General features: G+C 40.7%; 1 protein-coding gene across 1 annotated transcript in view; it reads left to right on the plus strand.

Moving 5' to 3' along the window:
• The window catches only part of mef2aa (myocyte enhancer factor 2aa), a 78,384-nt gene that overhangs the window by 6,231 nt on the left and 51,737 nt on the right, over positions 1-20,416 (plus strand). The window contains exons 2-3 of the mRNA XM_028430711.1: positions 7,829-8,026; positions 17,895-18,331. The gene's annotated coding sequence lies outside the window, so the exon portion shown is untranslated. The remainder of the gene's footprint in view (positions 1-7,828; positions 8,027-17,894; positions 18,332-20,416) is intronic.

Below are 20,416 nucleotides of genomic sequence, written 5' to 3' on the forward strand. Positions count from 1 at the left end.
TAAGAGGCTAAATGTCTACCTGTGGTTCTCTGACCTTTGGTGGCTCCTTTGCTGACTTGGTTCAGGTAAGTTCAGCTTGTGTGATGCAGTGGTATCAATAATGAAAGAAAAGCAACCCCCCCCCCCTCCCTCCGGCTGCTATGTGGGTCAGAGGAGGCTCTTGGTGGATGGGAGAGATTGATGAAGAGCACCAGGGAGAGTGTTGGAGCGCCTACCTCACAGCGGTGCAAACCAAGCCGCTCCCCCCTGCACTTGTTCTGAGGCCCCCCTCCTGAGCCGCTCTGCCTGGCGCTCTTTAAATGACCTTCAAATTAGCCTTATTTTTCAAGGCCCCAAACCCTTCAGGGTCCTTCCTGGAAGGATGGTGGGTCTTGTTCTCACTCTCTTTGTGTGCATTTCCCTTTGTTATCCTCCTGTTGATGGCAGATGTAGGAGAAACAGCAGAGAAGTCAAGTTGGTGTCACAAAGGTGACTGATTCTCCTTATTGCGTGTGATGTAATCAGACAACTAAGCTGTTATGTGTACCTGATTATGCAACTGTACACAAACACATAGACACACAGTTATGCTCTTTCATTATACCTACACTCTCCTCATCACACATCTTCATCTCAGCATCTACAGACAATAATGCAGGCGGTGTTTTGAGTTGTGTGTGTGTGATGGTGGATGACAGTTAGTGGGATTCTTCTTCCAGTACATCACTCAGCAGCCATCCATCCATTACTACAGTGGGGGTTTATGTCCACACAGCAGGTCATGCTGGTCCTCTGTCCAGAGCTGATGAGGAGCTCTTGATTATTCATTTGTATTAAGGAAAACATTCTTCTCTAACAGGACTCATTTGTAAGGTTATGCTTTGCTTTTGAAACATCTGCAGCGCTGTGATTTATGGAGTTTTTTCAAGCAATTTTCAGGATGATTTGCTGACAGTGTAGATTTACTATGGTAAGACATATTTCCCTAATCTTGGCTCACTACACCTGCGACAAAATGTGAAGCTCCTAAATTCTCTCCACCAATCAAGCAATGATTGCAAAATGATAAAAACATTTTTGGGATCACTGAAGTTATGAATTTTTTAAAAGCACTTCTTATCTTTGAGCAATGTGTGTGTGTGTATAGCACAACAGCCTTAAAGGTGACCTCATACAGTTCGCGCATGTGTTGCACCCTTTTGGGAAAAGCTTTGACTTTTGTTTCATTTTTATTACTCTGGGGTGGAGCCTAACCCCTAAGAAGACAATACACCTCCACTGGTATTATAAATTTTATTTGCACAAGTGGCAATTTGTCATGGAAAGGTTTTTAACACCCTACCCTGTTTTAACTGACCTTGTGCAGCATAGTGCATGGAAACTTTTAACTCACCATGTGAAGATAATGTAGTGGCTGCGCATCAGTAATTCTCCCATCAGAAATTTCTCTGTAGGTCTTCAAAAAGATGAGCTATTCCTTTTGATTCAGATCAAAATTCATAGCTGTGTTTTTTCCCTCTCCAGGTTCCCCCTGCTTTCTTGACACTTGGCCAAACATTTGGAGTTAATTCTCCAGCTATCGTGATGGAAAAATCGGCAGATGGGATTGTAACTCACAGGCAGCAAGAGAGTTAGAGAGCAACATCAAGGGGAATCAAGTTGGAAAACATAATAAGTCATCGTGTTAGCTGCAGAGTGAAAGAGATGGTGTGAAAATAGGCAAGAGGACAACCAGAGGTGGCGCATGACTGATGGCTGGGTAGGATGGGGGCTTGTTGCTGCAGAAGGGCAAACCTGACCTGATTGATTGGCTAGTATTTCAAAGAGGCCCCACACCCATTTGCTTATAATGCTGGAATATTTTGGTAACATTTTGTGGAAGGAGTAAATATGTAATAAAGAGAGGTAAAAATAAGTGAGAGAGAATGAGGAGAAAAAAAAGAATCAGGTCATGGGAGGACATGAAGCTAAATGAGTAGGTGTTTGTCTTTTCTGTACTGGTATTTTCATTAATGTATATATGATAAATGTGAGATATACCAGACAGACTGGTGCTCCTTCACTTTTTTATGTTACCTTCATTTTCAGTCACTTTGTAAAAGATCATAGTTTGGATAAAAATGCACCATTTTAAAACATCAGTAACAAGTACTACTGGTATTTACAAGCTGTTGTTGTGCTATTTCTATTCCGACTGTTGAACCAAACACATGGACAGATCAGCAGTGCTGTGTCTTAAGGCTTTAAAAACCACAATATTTAATTTCGTAAGCTATTTTTCTCTTGTCTGCTTAATTTTCTCTAGCAGGACTCCTTTATTACAGTGTTATAATGAGAGGCTCAGTGTACCTTACTTGTAGGGTTTTTATTGCATTAAACTTCATATCTAATCTCCCTAGTCTCTAGTGTATGGCTCTGTTCCATGAACTACAACTGAAAGAAACACTTACTTTTGGAATGTGCTTCACTGAAGAGCTTTTCTTCATCTGGATGGTAGGATTGCTGTTTCCTGACTGTCTGTCTATTCTGAGAGGTTATTACAGAGAGAGGGTTGCATTATCCACAGACATGGTATAAAAACAATCATGGAAATGTACTGAGCTCTTAAGTAAGAACATGACCAGCTGTTTTAAAGGAGGAAATAGGATACATGCTTCATCCACGTTGTACTTTTCCTCTGCTTTTGCCTCTTTGAACCTACTTCAAGCATTAGTCAGTGTGTGTTTAGTGTCATGCCAGCCATGTGGATGGCATATGTTAACACTGTAAATGGGCTGGCTGGTTATAAGTGTGTGTGGTGACCAGTAGCTCTTAGTTAGATCCTTGAGCTGTGACTTTGATGTGAGGTGGTAGAAGCCAGTGGTGGAAACAAGGTGACGGCTGAGGTAAAACTGTGTATGGAAACAATTCAGATGTGAGCAGTGTACAACAGTAGCCACATGAAAGGCCCCTTTGTGGGGCTCTACCTTACAGATGGTCAGCTTCTCATCCATTAAATAATAACAGTACTCCATGCCTCCAAGGGGCCAGATGTGCTGAATGAGAATGATGCGAAATGGAAACAAATCAGTTGGGCTTTACTCTTTAATTGAAAACGGGAGTGTTTATTTTCTTGAGATTGTCATAATAGACTTCTAAATTCCCATAAAACCTTACTGTTAGGGCAGATTAGCCCATTTAGCACCTCTAGACAGTATTTTCCACATGAGACAAGTCTTAAGTGCAGTTCTGCTGGTGGCAAGACTTCCACACGGGACTGCCCACATCTTTAGTCACTCCTTATTTCTGCTCTGTGATCTTGCACTTAGAGGCACCCCTTGTAAAAGCAGAAGTCTCAGGGAGGTCGCCCTGACATCTTTATCATAATTGCCCTAAATACCCCCATTAGAGAAGCTAGCCAGTATCTTCAATAACACTAGTCATCCCTGGTAGCACTGGTGCATCTAATTGCCTGGGCCTTTTTTGAAAGATTGCCTGACATCAGCACGGTTCCCTATGGGCTGGCCCTCTTCATTCTCTGCCCAGCAAAGCATATCGTTATCGCAGCCAGCAAAGAGACCTGGCCTCCCTGCTCCTGGATAATTAACTGTCTGGCTTAACTGCATAATGGAAAAAGGAACATTGGAGGTATGGTAGTTATTCAAGCAGGCCTTGGAGAGGAGAGGCATAAGACAATACCGGGGTCATCCATGCTCACCATTTTTCAGTGGGATGGGCGATAATGTAGAAGGATAGAAAGTCATATTGAAGCAGAAGCTAGTTATGGAGAATTGGTTTCATAGATAATTAGACCCATATGCTAATTGCTGAGGAAGCTTGATGAATTCTTCCAGCCTAGCTTTCCACTCCAGTGCTGGCTCTGCTATCAGCTGTCCCCAACGTCCCCCACTTCAAAGGCCTGAACTATCTCTACATAGTAGTACATTCGCTCAGTCTCGTTCTCGTGTTACAACAACAGTCCCCCCAACACTAAAGGGAAAAAAAGACAAGAACAGCAGCAGGAGGGGGAAGTAAAGGGGCGTCTGCAGTTGTTTGACATTTACAAGTCTGTTAGTGAAATGTATGATGCACATCCTTGCGAGTCTGTGTGCGCGCGAGTGTAATTAGAACACGGCAGGCATGTGTTTGTCTTTGTGTTGTTGTATGGTGGAGGTATCAAGGACAAGTGCATTAATGAGCACCTGGAGAGGAACAGCTTGTGTCTCCTGGTTAGTGTGACCGCGAGCAGGGCACAGACTCCTTCACTGACTCAGATGACGTGACTGATGGAGGGGGAGGTTTCTGTCAGATCTGGGGCACTCCCAGGAGCTGCAGTTTGTCTCAGCTGACAACAAAACTCACCAAAGGGGCCCCTATCCCACACATCAGCTGGAAAGGCAGGAAAGGATGCTGTCCTTCCCTGCGTCCTACTGTTCCTACTATACTACAAAAATTGTTTTTCTCTCAAACGTGTTTTTCTCAATGTAATTCTCTTTAATGATTGGGATTGTGACATTGTAACCAACCTTCTTTGCGAGGAAGCTAGGCTAGGCTAAAAACAAACCTTAGCTGGTTTTATTCAATGACTGTGTTCATTCTCCTTTCCTACCTTAAAAGATTTCTGGCAAGCTTAGTTAGCGTGCTAAGTTCAAGTGTCCTAAGGTGATCTAACATAATATTTCTGCACACTCAGTTGATAGGTTGAATTCCGTTTTAAATGTACCTACAAACTACTGTACTTTTTTACAGAGATTCTGTATTCAAATGTGTTTTTATGGTTGACCAGCTGTCAAAATCAAACCACATGATAACTCCGGTCAAATGAGGATAAAATAATGTATCCGCCAAATGTTATATTGATATTTCTTGAATGGCAAAAGAACAAAGAGATCCGAGTCACATCCTCAGTTACATATGGATTGAACAGGATACATATGGAACCAGAGATATGAGAGAGCAGCAGGTTTTTGCCATTGTTTGAAAGTATGTTGAGGCACAGCAGCTTATCCTAAAAGAAAAAAAACAGCATTGACATCATCACTGCCACTTAACAGTCATAATGCTGTGTCTGTGTTGTCACATTGATAACAAGTGTCTTATTAGATTTGCACTACTTTTGCACTGCTAATAGCTCACATCATCTGTGCAGAGCTCAGCTATAGTCTGTATATGCAAAACAGATGTTAGCTGTAAATTAGAAGAGCAATGTATAAAGCAAAGTATAAAGCAACAAAAAATGATCAAAGAAATTAAAGCTATGGCATCCATGTATTGAAATTTGAACGCTTACTGCCTAGACTAATTTCACATAATATCACTAGGTAGGTCAATGTAGAGCCTGGGAAAGCATGCATGGCCTTGACCATGGTCCCAAGATTTGATCCTATGCTAGGTTAAAATCAAACAAATTACTGCCTGTATAAAAGCAGTTTGAATAGAGAGGTCATATTTCCACCTTAATCAGGTCCCACACTGATTATACTTTGGTTTCAGTCAGTAGGAACAATTACACATTAAAACCATTTAGAGAGAAACAGCAATAACCTGTTTTAGAAAAAGGTCATTACAGGTCATGGAGCTTGTGGACAAATCAGTCATTGTACATGATCTTCATCATCGGTGGATTTTGGTTTTGCTACATATAATTACTTTTCCGTTTGTTTTTCTACATACTCGTATTCTGTGTTAAAGGGGGTTCAGAGAAAATGGAAATGGAAGTACCTGCTGTTGCATGACAGCTAGCCAAATTCAATCTACTGCTGATGATCATGTGATGTGACTACAGAACAACCACTACTTGTCCTAGTGGGTAAATATTTTGTCAACAACAAACTATTCACCTTAAATAGAGCCGTAGCAGCCCTAAACAGTGAATCACTGAGGGAACTTAACACCTTGTTTTTATGTTGTTATGCTGCTGGCAGAGGTGGCATTATGGTATAATCTGTTATTTATTTATTTTTTGTGTGATGACATTATTAGTATTTACTTCCTCATCACTGAAAAAAGTGGCATACAAATGCATACGTATTAGTAATGAAGCAATAAACACCCTTTAGTATCTGTTCTTCATATGTTCTTGTACTCACCTTGAAGTTTTACAAGTAAAGTGATGTGTTTTCCAGGTTTTAGTCTGCTGGTGACAGAGCTGCTGGTTTTTATTGCTACAATGGCCCTCTACAGCAGTTTCAAACACATGATACCCATTATAGTAGAGCATCTCCTCAACTGTTAAGGAAAATGGAGCTCGGAAAATTGGACAGCATACCACACTTTCTCCTGTCTTTGATTTCTCATTATTACAAATGGCTTCAGTGAACTAAGTACTGAAACAAGAAAAAAACACAAGGTGTTAAGATTGTGTTTAAACTTGACAGGGGCTTTTGAAGTAAGGCATGCTCAGACTTATTTAAAGGCTACTCAGAACAGGTGGTGTTGGTAATGAACTGAATCCCCCCCAGCAGTCTTCTTAAAGAATGTCCGTAGCCTTAATAAGGTTATTGATACCCAACTTCCCCTTATTGAAAATCCCCAGCCAAGCATATGGGGACATTTGTGCTTGTCTTACAGCTGCCCATGTTTACCATCCTCCACCTCAGGCTCTTTCCACTGAGAGAAAGGGTGCAACTCTGCAAATCCCACCTGGATGTGGCATTTGTAATAAACAACCTAGGGGCATGGCTGCCACCCTTTCTTTTTCACTCCCAGCGCTCCTCCTCAAGGCTGTTCATAGGTTCCTCACACAACCTCTAATTTGTCTCTTGATTAGCTTGGCTCATAAATTGTGGCATGTTGTTTCTCCAGTAATTCTACGAGTAACATGTGATGCGGATGTTTCCTGCATGCTCTCTTTTTCCCCTCTCCTTCACACACACACACATGCACTCTCGCTTCTCAACACTGTGATAGCACATGAGGGGGAAGATATAGTTATTCAGGGAATTATCTGCCTCATTGGTGCCATATCTCATCCCATGCTTTTGTGCCAAATGGCCGTGTTTCCATGGAGCCTGCCTGTGTTTACTGTGACGTGCCATGGCAGGGCCCTTTCTGGTACAGAGGGACTTAGTGCACAGCAGTGGAGGGTATTTCAGTCCCCGTCTGGAGTTTTGGGGCTTACTTCTCCAGCTCTCCCCTCTTCTCCCACCTGCTCTCCTTGCTGTTCCTTCGCTGGGTGCCTGTGTGGCTGCTCCTGGCCCTGTTCTTAGACAGACAAGGCTAATTGAAAGGGAAGGCTGCTCTCTGCTGATCAGCTCTGACAGCAGTGTCTTGCCAGAGGAGGGTGTGCCACCCCATGCTGAGAGTTTTCACAGCAAAATAACAGTGCTGTCGTGAAAAACACAGAGCGTGCCACGACTACCCAGGCAGCTTGCCAAAGGAGCCAGATGAATTTTGCGGACAGAAGAAAGAGGGGAAACCCACTTTGTCTGCTTTCTGACTTTAGGGAGGAGAGCTGTGCCAGCATTTAGTGGAAGCCTAACAGGCATTCTCTCATTTCAGTCAGGGTTAAAATGAAATGAAATCACATATTTTTTTTTTCAAAGAATGCTGCAATTAAAGATCATGTTCGACCACAGATCCGCAGCCTGCCAAGGTTACATAATAAAGGATTCAACTGAAATGTATTGATCTGATCAACTCTAGCCCTTTGTCCTTTGAATCAACCTGATATTAGAATAAAATAACACACATTTATTGGACATGTGTTTGCGGAGCTATATGAAAAACACCTAAGAGCATAACCAGTATTGATATATCAGAAAAAAATGATGCTTTCTAGGTCTGAATTTGCCTCAACTCTCCCGATCGTTTTCATTTGCTTCAGGTTCTTCATCGCACCTCATCCAAACTTTTGTGATGTGTCTTCCAGGTCCATCCTATACTGCCCATATCAGAGGTGCCACCATCCAGTGTGACTTAATGCACCCGGACAGGCTTGGAGCCCTCAGCAGGCCCACAGTGGACAGCTGTGATTACTGCTGACAATAATTTATGGTCCCCTCTGATTGAAAAGAGCTGGAGATAGAAGGACTGGTGAGGAGACAAGGCACCACCTTAAGATATAAAAGTAAGGCCGCAGCTGCTGTCAGAAGCAGGACTCCTGCCAAGCTCTGCAGGCCTTCTGCCCATCCAGACAAACACAAGCTCTCATTTTCCTCTTTCTTTTTTTTTTTGTTCCTTTATATTCTTTTCTTACCCTGCTCTTTGCCTTGTCTCAGTCTTCCTCAACATTGTTTCTTTCATACTTTTTTTCTCTTTTTTTCCACTTAAAGCAAATTTCAAATTCAAAAAGTGGTACAAAAACATTTGCAGTAAACAAACAACTATGGACAATTGCTCCCAAATGTGATATTGAGGAGTTATTGAGGTGTTATTTGCTGTAGTTGTGTAAATATAAAAGCGGTACAAGCACTTACAGCATCCACCCTGGCTGATCAGGTGTCTCTAGTGTTAGCTTTTCCAACCCTGAGATTACTCCACTAATCCTAACAATAGCCACATGCAGCTGGTTTGAACAACTATGTGCATCATTGTTTATGTTGTCATCCCTGCTGGATCACACTCATGAGGAGTAACCATTTTAGTGGATTGGGATTTTACTATTTCAATGCCATATCCAGGGATGAAGATCACTTTCTGTAAAATGATGATTGTTCTGGGTATTATGTTCTATTTCTAAAAGAGGCCTTGAACCAAAGAGAAGCGGTAGCAGCAAAGCTCTTGTGGATATGCAGCTTATATTAAATAATACCTTGAATGAATTGAAATAGATTATAATCAAATTAGACACAATGCAATCTGAAAATACACTTGAGTAAAAAAAAAATATTGTTTCAAAACAGTTTATTTAAAAATTGTGATTATTCACAGAGATGGTTGGATAGTATAATTAAAGCAAAACCATGCACAGATAATGTTCATATCAATGGTCAAGTCATGGTAAATATTGATATATTAATATATATTGAAGAATAACTTATGCCACTTATGTCATATACACTGCCGTTCTACAGCTTCATGTAGCTGTAGCACACTGTTAGCTACCTGTTTATGTAAAAATAGCACCTCTATCTGAGGACGTAATATGTTTCCTCTCAGAGCACAATGGTGTACAAAAGCCCCAGAGTTATGTGAACAAGTGAGGGAATGGAATCCCCCCAAAATTCAAGGCACAATACTTTGTTATTGCTAAAATAACACATGGCAACAAGATCAAGACAAAAGACAAACAACTGGAAATGGGTAAAACTTATCAACCAGTACAAAGAAGTAACAGATTAAGACGACCAAGTACAAAATCTGTAAAACCTTTCTAGTAGCCTATACTTACCCTTTGAGACAGGATTAGAAAATAGAGAGAGATAGATGGACAGGTATGAGAGTGAAAGCCAGTATAATCATTTTAGAGATTTACTGCTATTGCACAATGCCTTATGGGTGATCATTAAGCTACAATGGGCCTCTAAAAAAATAATGTGCTATGATTTGGCAACAGTGAATGTAGCCTGGACTTGTGTAGAGTAGACAAATGATACAGTGTATTGTTAAAAACCAAAGCTGTATGTTTTTCATGCGGCCTGAAATGCTAATAGTTCATCCATTGGTTTCTAGAGGATTGTGCCTTGACCAGATTTAAACATTAATGGCGTCTTCCTTGGTTAAGCTGTAACCTCATCATGGGTGGATAGATGCTGACTGTGTGTAGCATTGTGTTTGCCAGGCGCTGGATACATTTTCTTGGAACTCTAGACAAAAGAGCCAAGTGCCACCCATTCCCATTGTACTACAGAGAAAGCCAAAATCACCATAGTGACATACCATAACAGCCTAGATGGATAAATAGCAGTGCATGTCAAAAGAAAGATTAGGGTGACCTGTGCCTTTAACCCAAAGAATAGGGACTCAAATGTGTAATTTGAAAATACATTTACTGGATTTATGTTTAACACAGATTACATATATGTTTATGTACAGTAAATGAATGATGTTAAGTCCTATTATTATATGAAGTATGCTGTTTCATAAGTGATTAGCCTTTGATTTTAAATTATATAAATACAGCGTTGTATTAAAGTTTCTCAGTGACTGACTAAGACTAAACTATATCTAATAGGGTCAAACTTTTTTCTTAATCTCATATGATTAGCCATTAATCCCTCTTCCTATAGTTACTGACAATTACTCCTGTACTATATCTCAGGGACACCAAAACTATTCATCACTATGTCACTGAACACACACACACACATGTGTGGATTCTATTTAACTAGTTAAAAAGTGCAGATTTTTTATAAACCCTGACTGCTGCATTTTAAATGGTGCAAGGTTACTTATTAATGATATTTAAAATATCCACAAGACCATCATAGGATAAAACAAAGATGCAGAAAGTGAAACTGAATATTATGACAAAGTTGCAGTTTTTTGGTTGTTACCGGCTGCTTGATGTTTTATAGCTCACACAAGGCTGATGCTATCAGACTTACTTTTCTCTCGCATCTTTTTCTCTCTCTCTCTCCCCTCGTTTGCCTTCCTCGCTCACATTCACTCTCTGCCACCTGCACACACTCACATACACGCACTTCGATGACATAAAAAGACTGCTTTCTGATGAATAAATTTGTATATTTTAGAACCTATCCCCGTTTCTGCAAGTATTCTCCAGAGGCCCTGCCTTCTTCTCTCCTGAGTTCCCCTGCAACCCAGTGGAGTCATTAGTCTGCTTGCTGTGTTGAACTCTTTAATCATCTGTGTGTTACATAAAAAGAGAACTATTCCTCAGTGACACACAACGGCATGCTCAGCTTGGTTGGGGCTTGCTTTGATGTGTATAGGTTGTTGTGTTGTGTCTGCACTATAGGCTTCTTCGGGCTCAGTTTTTCCATGTCTCTGTGGAGGTGAGATAAGATGTCAGTCTTCCTCTTCGTTGCACTAAAGATGTGACTGCAGCTGTATAGTTGTGCTACTAAATGAGAGCATCAGGCCTTTGTAGACATACATGCTACTACACTGTAGTCCCAGTTTGTCCCTTTGCCAATACGTCCTCAAACATAATCGACAGAATAAGCAGATGACCGGTAAATATCATATATGGTATGGTAAAAAAAATGAGATGAGGTAAAAACAGGCATGGCTGGAACTTTGTTACTAGTGTGACTAGTCTGAGACACATGATCTGTTGCTTGAGAGCAATAACTTTTCTAAAAACATTTTCAATTCAAAGCAGTCTGTTTTGTGGCATGCAGTCTCGTTATTGGAAACAATTGAAAAAAATGTTGGAAATAATGTGTGAACATAGTCTTAAGTAGGGCTGTGCAGAAAAATTGATATTTAGATATATAGCGATTTTTAAATAAAAAAAACATAAAATATCCCCTAGCGTTAGATAAGTGGGCAAACACATTTTTGTGTCAGTGCATGCATTGTCTTGGTCTGGTTGTAGCTTAGCTAAGTCAATGTGTGTGTGTGTGTGCGCGTGTGTGCAGCGGGGTGGAACTCCGCCATGTGCGATACAGGGAACAACAGAGAATTGTAAACATGCGACCATGTAGAGACAGAAATGACATGTCGTCGTGTAAATAGGATCAATAACTGTTTAGTTTGTTTAATAAATAAGGTATAGACCTGTTCTATAGGAAAGACAGGGTTTCGCGTAGTGCTTTATAGTTGTAGTGCGGCCGCCTTAACAACAAATGCCCCTCGCCTTATACGTCCCCCCAAAAAAAAGAATTCTGCCACATTCACGCATGCTTAGACACTAAAATAAGGGCGCATTGCGGCATTTGTTGGTTATGTATGTTACTGCGCCATCTATCACCTGTTGCTAGGCCAGCATTATTTTTTTTTATCGAGAAGATGCTAATTATCTGGCAACTTGATAGCATACAACAACCTTACATAACTATTCATCTAATCTAATAATAAATTATAAATAAATATAAATCCATTATTAGATTACCTAAGTAGACCATAGCACGTCATATTTTAAGCTCTTTCTCTGAGATTTTAAATAGAGCATATTAGTATCAATATTGGTAACAGATTACATCTTAGCATACTGCACCGCATCGAGGTACCAATCGTATTGTGACCCATTTATCAATGTGCTTATCATTTTGTGTTGTCCTTCACAATACCTAGCCCTATCTGTAAGCATAGCACAGTAACAGCAAAAATGATAACAAGTCACCTTTGTAGTCCACAAAACTTCTGCAAATCTTTTTCTATGAGAAAAATTAATGTAAAAGCTCAACAACATGTATGCATAAGGCATCAATGTTCCACAGGGAAGAGGGCGGGCGCCTGCTGCCATGGTATCAGGTTGCAGGTCTGTCATAGACAATGGTGAGGAGTTGCCCTGGGGCTCGACCTGAGAGGGCAGAACAATGGAGCCGCAGTGCAGACGGAGCAGCAGAGGGCACGACGAGCCGATCTGTCAGCCTGGCAGAGCTGCGCAGTCTGCTCCGGCCTCAGACCTTCTCCTTGCACACACAATGGAGGGTGGGAGGTCAAGAGCATGAGGAAATGGTGGGGAATTCCCAGCATACTATAATAAAATGGAGTCCTCTATTTTGGTGACTGTAGGAATAGGACACAGTCAGGCAACACCCAGAATACATCATAACTTTCAACGATTACAGTGAAGTCATTTCAGTGGGTCAGCGTGCAGCTGGAGATAATTAATTTATGGGTCAGTGGTCATTGCTCATTACTTTTGCATAAACGTAAATGGATTGTCTGTGTGACTGTTGAACTTGTAGCATGAGACTATTACCACGCTGTCTTCATGGTTATCAGAACTTGTTACTGTACAGTCTGGTTACATATGATGTTTTGAAAGGGCAAATATGATTTCAATATGGGTCACTTTATGAATTTTATTGGAATAATATGCACATCAAAATGGGCAGTTTTAAAATGCTGAAAAATAAAAATTGAATCACATCAAGGCATGACATCCAATAAAGAATGAATGTGTCTGATCTCTTGCAGCACTTACAGGGAGAAGGATATCACTTTAAACCGATTTGGCTGTGAGTTTATACAGCACAGTTATGATATCTCCATTCTCGCCTTTTTATCTATCATGCACATGTACAATCTGTTTAGGAGGACTAAGCATTTAGTCGGATGGCTGTGTACAAACTGAAGTCCTGGAGACTGCTGCCCTCAGAGCGGTGACTAAAGGGGGCTATAGTGAAAGCCAGATTTTGTAAAAGCTCTTAATAAGGCACAGTGTGATATATAAGCCCGCAGGCGGCAAAGCTCTGTGTGCAAACACTTCAGCCACTCGTGTGATAGGGCAATCTGTGTGTGCGGAACAGTGCACGGCCTAACAACTCTGTTATTTCACACGCGACCCTATTTGGCCTCTCTGATATCCTTAATTTGGTAGCTGAATTTGATATAGTGCTGCAAATATTTGCTTAGGCACATTAACTGTGTTTGCCTGGTATGTTACGAATAAACAAACCGCAATGGTGTACTGAATGTAATAAATGTTAAACAGTGCATGCAATTATATACTTCACATATCTGGACTTCCACACTGAAAGCATGCTTTGTGGACCCCAAGCTCTATTTTGACAGATCGTTATTCCCCTTCCTGACCACCGAGGGTCACATTCAGAAATTAACTGTTTATGAGATGCTCAGGGTAGATGGCAAATTTTTTAGCCTGTATTTCAACACAGAGAAAACATGTCTTTTTCACTAGTTTTACCTCAAAATGCACAGAGGCTTCATGCTACATGCAGTATGCCCTGCTTTAACCCTTGAGTTGCTCAAAGCTTTGAGTGCTCCTCATGAATAGACTTTTCCATCTGCCTTATATGCCTTTACCATTCTAGTGTTTGTGCTCTTTTAATTTCATCACCTTTGTTGAACAAACTGCAAGAGCATGCAGGTCAAGGCTCATTTACTTTTATGCAGGCTTCGACAAGTTTTCATCTTTTATGTGTGCTGGATTTTTTTTCACCTCTCCCTGTGTATAAACAACTTTTTCTTCCTGCCACCGTATCACACATTGTTGAGACAATATATAAGACTTAAAGAAGTTAGATTAGTTTTTGTGTCAGACACGAGAGCAGAGACAACAAAACAGTAGAGAATGTCTCAGTGAGAAAGTATGTGTTGCACCTATAGATTTGTAACAAGCAGTTTAAGAGAAGTATGGAGGCTCAGGCCATCGTGGCAGTGCTTACGTCTTACAGCGGGAGTGGACCTGAGGTTACTGTGTATGAGACCTGTCTGTTGCTCAAAGCATCCCATGCACTTAACTACTCATAACCCATAATATAATATGTACAGTTGTCACAAAAGTGGCAATTTTCTGTTGAGACCAAAAGTAGTTTTGTATCAGCTGCCTAAACCTGTCTAACATGCACATGGCCATGACAGGAAGTGCAGTTTTCATCACGTCCACATGCTCCGTTTACCACATTTTTTAGCAGAATCTTCCAGATGAATACAGTGTAAAGTAATGTAGGCTATGTTTTTTAGTGTTCAACTGCAAAGTCAAAAAAAAAATCAACTCTCAGAGACGATCCTGGATTTACTCCTGCTGTGATTAATTACCTTAAATTCAGCCTGAGAATGGAGGGAGAGAGCGTGTGCGATCAGTAGAAAGTGGGGCATCAGCAGTCAGCTGTATTTGGATTATAAGTCAACATGCTTTTAGCTGTGCTACCTGCTGAATCAGCTGTTTCTCTGTAAGGACAGTGAATGATCTTAATCCTGTATATCCAGGTAACCTTCTCCACAGGGGGACGAGTACAAGAATAGCTCTGTTTAGGTTTTACGCTCTTCTATGCTGGCATGCAACATGCTGTCCTACTGTGAGGATAATGAGGAAAAGGTCCTGTTTTACTGTTGCAACTTTATATCTGTGAGAACACACAAATATTCCGTAGTTTCAGAGTCTTAGTTCTTGATAGTTGTTCGGAAGTAAGCTTTTCTCAGGATGGTGACAGCTTGCAGCGCTGGTGTGAGAAGGAGTAGAAGACAAAGCACTCTGTGCTCTAAGGCTGTGTGTGATTAATGACAGAGGTGTGTGTTGCAGTGGGCACCCTCGGAGCAGCTACAGATCAGTCTTCCTGTAAGACAAATCTGACACTCACCAACCCACCGCCCCACCTGCTACCCCCTCACCACCATCAAACCCTCGGCTCCTCACAGCCAAGTGCACCCAGCACGACGTGGCGCTCATAAATCATCCTAAACAAAGCATGTTTAATCTGTGACGCGCAGGCCTGACACGCAAATTTATTACCTGTTGTAGGAAAACTGCATGTGTCCCACTGAGTCAAGCCTCTATTTACCTTTGAGAAACCAGTAAAATACTGGAAAGACAAAGTCTGCAACAAAGAAAGCTGATGATGGCAGTGTCTCTCGGGCTGAATGCAGCAGACAAAGCCTCGCTCTTACTTAACCATTCTGCTGCCTTTTTCACGGTGGATGACATGCTTGCACGACTTTTCTCGACTGCACTTGCCAAAAAGATTTAGGGATTTTTCTCAAGCACATTTCTAAAACATGAATACCAAATTATCTCTTGTGGATTAGAGTTGGATAGCGGCTCTATGCCTGGTGTTAGTCATAATGCTTAGTGAGAATTGGGCACCTAGTACCTACAATTGCATGATAGGGTTGGTTTTTTGGAAATCAGCAGTGCAGTAATGAAGCATTGTGAGGGGAAAAATGCAATTGTGTTGCTGAAAGGCAGCACAAGGCACCACATAGCAGCAAAACAACAAAATAAAAAAAAACAAGTTCTAAGTTGTTTCAAGCCCAACAATATATTTCAAGTACTTAATATTTAATTATCAGTTATAAAGGTATAATTGAAAAAATAAAGCATTTGGAGAACTCTGCCTTCTTCTTCTGAAGTGTTGCCTACAGTGACAGACGCAGATATCTTTAGCCTTCGTTCTATACAGTGTGACAAACTGAATTACAGTAGTGTTAGTTTGATGTGTAATCGTAGCTAAAATGCCAAAGAGAACTGGCGGATAGGCAGAAATTAGATTAGTTTCTCCCACACACTCCCTTTCGCAGCCTTCCTTGATCCAGCTCGTCCTCAACATGTCTCTTCACTGTAAATGGTGGGAATGAGAAGTGATGGCACCTGCTCGCCGGCTTTGGCAATGTCAGAAACTCACACGTACACAGACACGCTTACACACGTTCCTTTTGCTTATGATGCAATCATCAAGTCAGAAAAATCTGTGAAATTAGCCAACAGTTATATGCCTACAAAGGAAATGAGCATTTCGATGCATTTAAATGTTTCCTCACATCGTTTAGCTCTGGAAAAAGAAGTGTTTTCTTCTGTTTACTTTATGTTTGTGTTACTTATACTAATATCACCCAGCAACATATGACACTGTGAGTTATTTGAGTCATTCCATGTGATTAATTAAACAATACTCGAAATTAGGGACAAAATGACTAATGGTAAGAGCAATTTAATTTCTGACCTTGTTAAATTTTTGATAAGCTTCATACAGTGTGGACTACATTTTATAAATGGGCTATAGGCTTACAGATAATGAAAGAACTTGTGTTATTATCAGGATCTTTGTACATCTTCTGGAAATAAAAAAAGAAAAGAAAAGAAAGGAATCCTTCAAGCCAACAAGATAGGATGGATGTTTAGGCAACTCTCCCTCGTAGTTGATAAGCATTCAGTAGTGTGATAAACAGAGACGAATACATTAAGAAACCCAAGAGACTGATAATCTCAAGAGGGATCATCAGCTCATCATAAAGACCTTTTGTGTGCCGTCGTTCTCTGCCTCAGGAAGAGCACAGGCGCTCAGAAAAACCTACTGCAGAGTGTCAAAGTTGCATAGAAGTGAGAAAAAAAACCCAGAAAACATCACAGATCTCTGAGCAAAGTTATACCTGTCATTAAATCCGCAAATACACTAAACTGGATATCTGACTGTACCATAACTGACCCACATTCACCGGAGCTCCGTCCACTCTACCTTCCTCAGCAAACTTGCGTCTTGAGGTTTTTCATTTCAAGTGTCACTTCTTCACATTAACAGTTGTGTGCTATTTGGAGATGGAATGTTTTAGGTACTTTTAATTACATTGGGTAATGAGAGAAGACTTTCAGACTGTGAGACACAGAGTATTTTTAGATCCTGATCCTGATTATCTAACACGTTGCTGCAGTTGAGTCAGAGATGACTTTGTAAGAAGACTTTTATGATTACAATCATTTTGGAAGTAGTGCTGTGAAGCATTAATTAAATCTATTGGAATTTTTCTAAATATTTTTGGGATTTTCAGTGGTGCTTATGCAAGATATTTCAGTGCAGCGTGTGTAATGTGTAACTTTATATTCAAAGGTTGTTATCTGAAAAGTCAGTATGGCATTTGTTGGCAGTGTTTGTCCCATGACTGAATGTGCTGTGTGCAGCGACTGAAGGACCGGGGATTGTTGAAGGCTTTTCAGAAAGGTTGCTTTAATGAGCCTCAGATAATGAAATGTTATTTCAGAACTCGCTGGTCAGATTGCTGTGTGACTCTGTTTGTGCTTTTCTCATTTACAAAATAAACATCTATTTCTTTCCCCCCACAATCATACTGTAGATCAAACTTGACTAGAGTATTCTAATAAAGCTTACCACATGCATTTTTTAATTGGGGGGTGCAGGGGGGTTGTCTGGGTCTATTTGTGGTCTGGTGCAATGCTGGAAATGCCAGCTGTCGGCATCAAAGCCCTGTTGGAACAGACCATTATTTGGCACGTCCATGCAACTGGTTGAAATACAGTCTATGTCATACATGCAAGATTTCCCTTTTGTTTAAAAAAACAAAGCACTGAATGTGTTTGCTGAATAAAGTTAAAAAGGTATCAATGTGCATTTTCTAAGCTTCTGAACTAGACTACATGTAAAACTTGTGTGTTCACTGTGTTGTAGGATGTTTGGAGAGCCTTTGGAGAGAAGAGGGAAAAATGCTTAACACCTTGTGAAGTTATGACTGACAGCTGTGGCTGGGTCAATGAGCCCTAAGCCAAGCCCCATCACATAACGCATGCCCGACATGTCTATGTCCATCTGGGGTCCTACCCTTCAAACTAGTGCCCCCCCCCCCCTTGCTCTCTCTGCCGGCAGAGAGACCAAGGGACAAGAAGAGGAAGAAGAGGGTGTGAAGACGGGCCTCTTAGGGCTCGCAGGGAAGCATCCAAAGCCAGCTGGTCTGGCTTTGAGGTGAATCAATGGGCAGAGTGACACAAAGAGAAACAGAAAGAAGACAAAGAGTCGTAGACAGAACCAAAAGGAAGAGATAAAGGAAGTCAATACGTGCAGGAGGAAAGGTGGAGATTGGAACAGCAGTGAAGGCGTTTGGATAAAAGGTGAGACATGGATGTCACAAACGGCTAAGACTCTTCACACACAATGTGATGCTGACGGCTGTGTCTATTGGAACTTAATAATCTGATGTAATGACCAACTTGAAGTTTATTGTATTTTTGCCTGCATTGCTGTTTTTGGTTATTGTTGTCACTTTGGGAAGATGGGAGAAGTGCTGCTCAGGAGATACTGAGCGCATCTTGGATTCACACCGCTGTCACCTGGTATCAGAAACTCATAAAGAACCGACACACAGCAGAAGCTTTGCTGATTAAGAAAACAGCTGGATACCTTTACTCTGCAGAACACAAGTGTGAGCTGATCAAACAGCAATCAGTATATATTTCATGGTTTATCACAACAATTTACACATTTTGTTTTTGGAAAAATACATTCAGATGATGGTGCTGCAGCTTTCACAATGTCCTGAACTGTAGGAAACAAAAGCAGGTGAGCGAGCGAGTGCTGAGTTTTTAGAAAGCCAGCTTGATGCACATGTCACAGACAGTCTGCAGATGCTTTTGGACATGTAGATAAATCTGACTGCATGAAGGGCCAGGTCAGGGAATGCAGGTCCAGTTTCTATTATAAAAGAATCTTTTTGTTTTTGCCAATATGTGTGACTTATATAACACATTTGAAAAAAACACATTTATACCCATTAATTGTCTCACAAACAACTAAATTCCCTGTAATGTAATGGCCCCATAAACAGTGTTACGTGTGTATGTATGAGAATGTGGCAGCAGCTGGGAGGACAGCATAAATTACGCATAACTGTGGTTAATAAGAAGACAATAGCATGCCCTTTTATTTATTCAGTTTATTCAGTCATTTAGAATTGACATATTGCAAACACTAATTTAGCTTCAACCAGCAGGGAATACAGTGAGCAAATTGACCATATAGTCTCTGCTGGTGTGTTAAAAGCTACAAGGTAACATAACATTTGACTATTATTTCAGGATTTAAATGCTGCATTTGTCCTCTTAGTTTGGCCCTCAGCCATGCTGTTGTGTATACTGATGCTGTTCGAACAAAAGACATTGAGAAAGTAGCATTTGAAGAGCATTTTTTAGGTAACAATACTTTGCTGTGGTATTTCTGCTTCCGTGAAATTTCAAGTAATTATCAGTGTTGTCATTCATGACTCAAATCACCCAATAAATGAATGCTTTATAGGAAAGACCAAAGACGTTGGTTGTAGGTTTTTAATTCTCAAGCTGCATGTAACATGATGCAAAGAAATATGCTAGTAAGTTACCGTGCTAATCAGCTGGCCCCTGACTGTACAAATTGACACAGTGAGTTTCTAGCCTGCACTTATTTAAACATGAGCAGTGCTACCCAGATAGAAAGTGTTTTCTAATGTAAACACAGACCTTGAGGCAATCAGTCGTTGCCCCTTAAAACAGTAGTCATTAATAAATGTGACATGAAATTACCAGTGGTGTATACGCTGTAAGGGGCCAGGGGCCCATGCTAGGCTAAAAACAAAAAGTAGTCATCGGGTTCTTGCATTCATCCCGCTCTCCAGAGTCTGCTACCTTAACTTTGAATTGGACTACATCCAACTCCAACACTTTGGGAGTTCAGAGAATGATGGATCTTTGGTCAGTTCAGTCATTTAACTACTGGTGTGTTGTGAATGTATTAGTATCTTTAGGTGGAGTGGATTGACTTTGCAGTTTGTTCGTTTAAAATCAAAGCAGTTAAGATAAACATATTCCACAGCTTGGCATCATTATGTCATTTTTTTACAGTGTGTTCTCCTTTAATAACAGAATATAACTATGAAAGTTTGAAAGCATACATTTGATAAATGAGGATTAGAAAGAAAGAAGCCAGTTATATATCTCCTTCTGGTAGAGTGGACAAGTATCAACAAATGGAAAGAATTGGAGGAAACACTTGAATAAAGTAGGCTTCTTGTACTTCAGTATTAAGTCTGAGTTAGTCACCTGTTTAAAAATGAAACGCACAGAAGCAGGAGAACTAACTGTGCTGCTTTTCTGTAGCACCTGCCTCCAAATGCCACTAAGAAACCACACCTCCTCTGGTCCTGCACATACACGTGACATTCGAGT

This window comes from Parambassis ranga, chromosome 19, assembly GCF_900634625.1.
Source record: "Parambassis ranga chromosome 19, fParRan2.1, whole genome shotgun sequence".
In the NCBI taxonomy this organism is placed as follows: domain Eukaryota; kingdom Metazoa; phylum Chordata; class Actinopteri; family Ambassidae; genus Parambassis; species Parambassis ranga.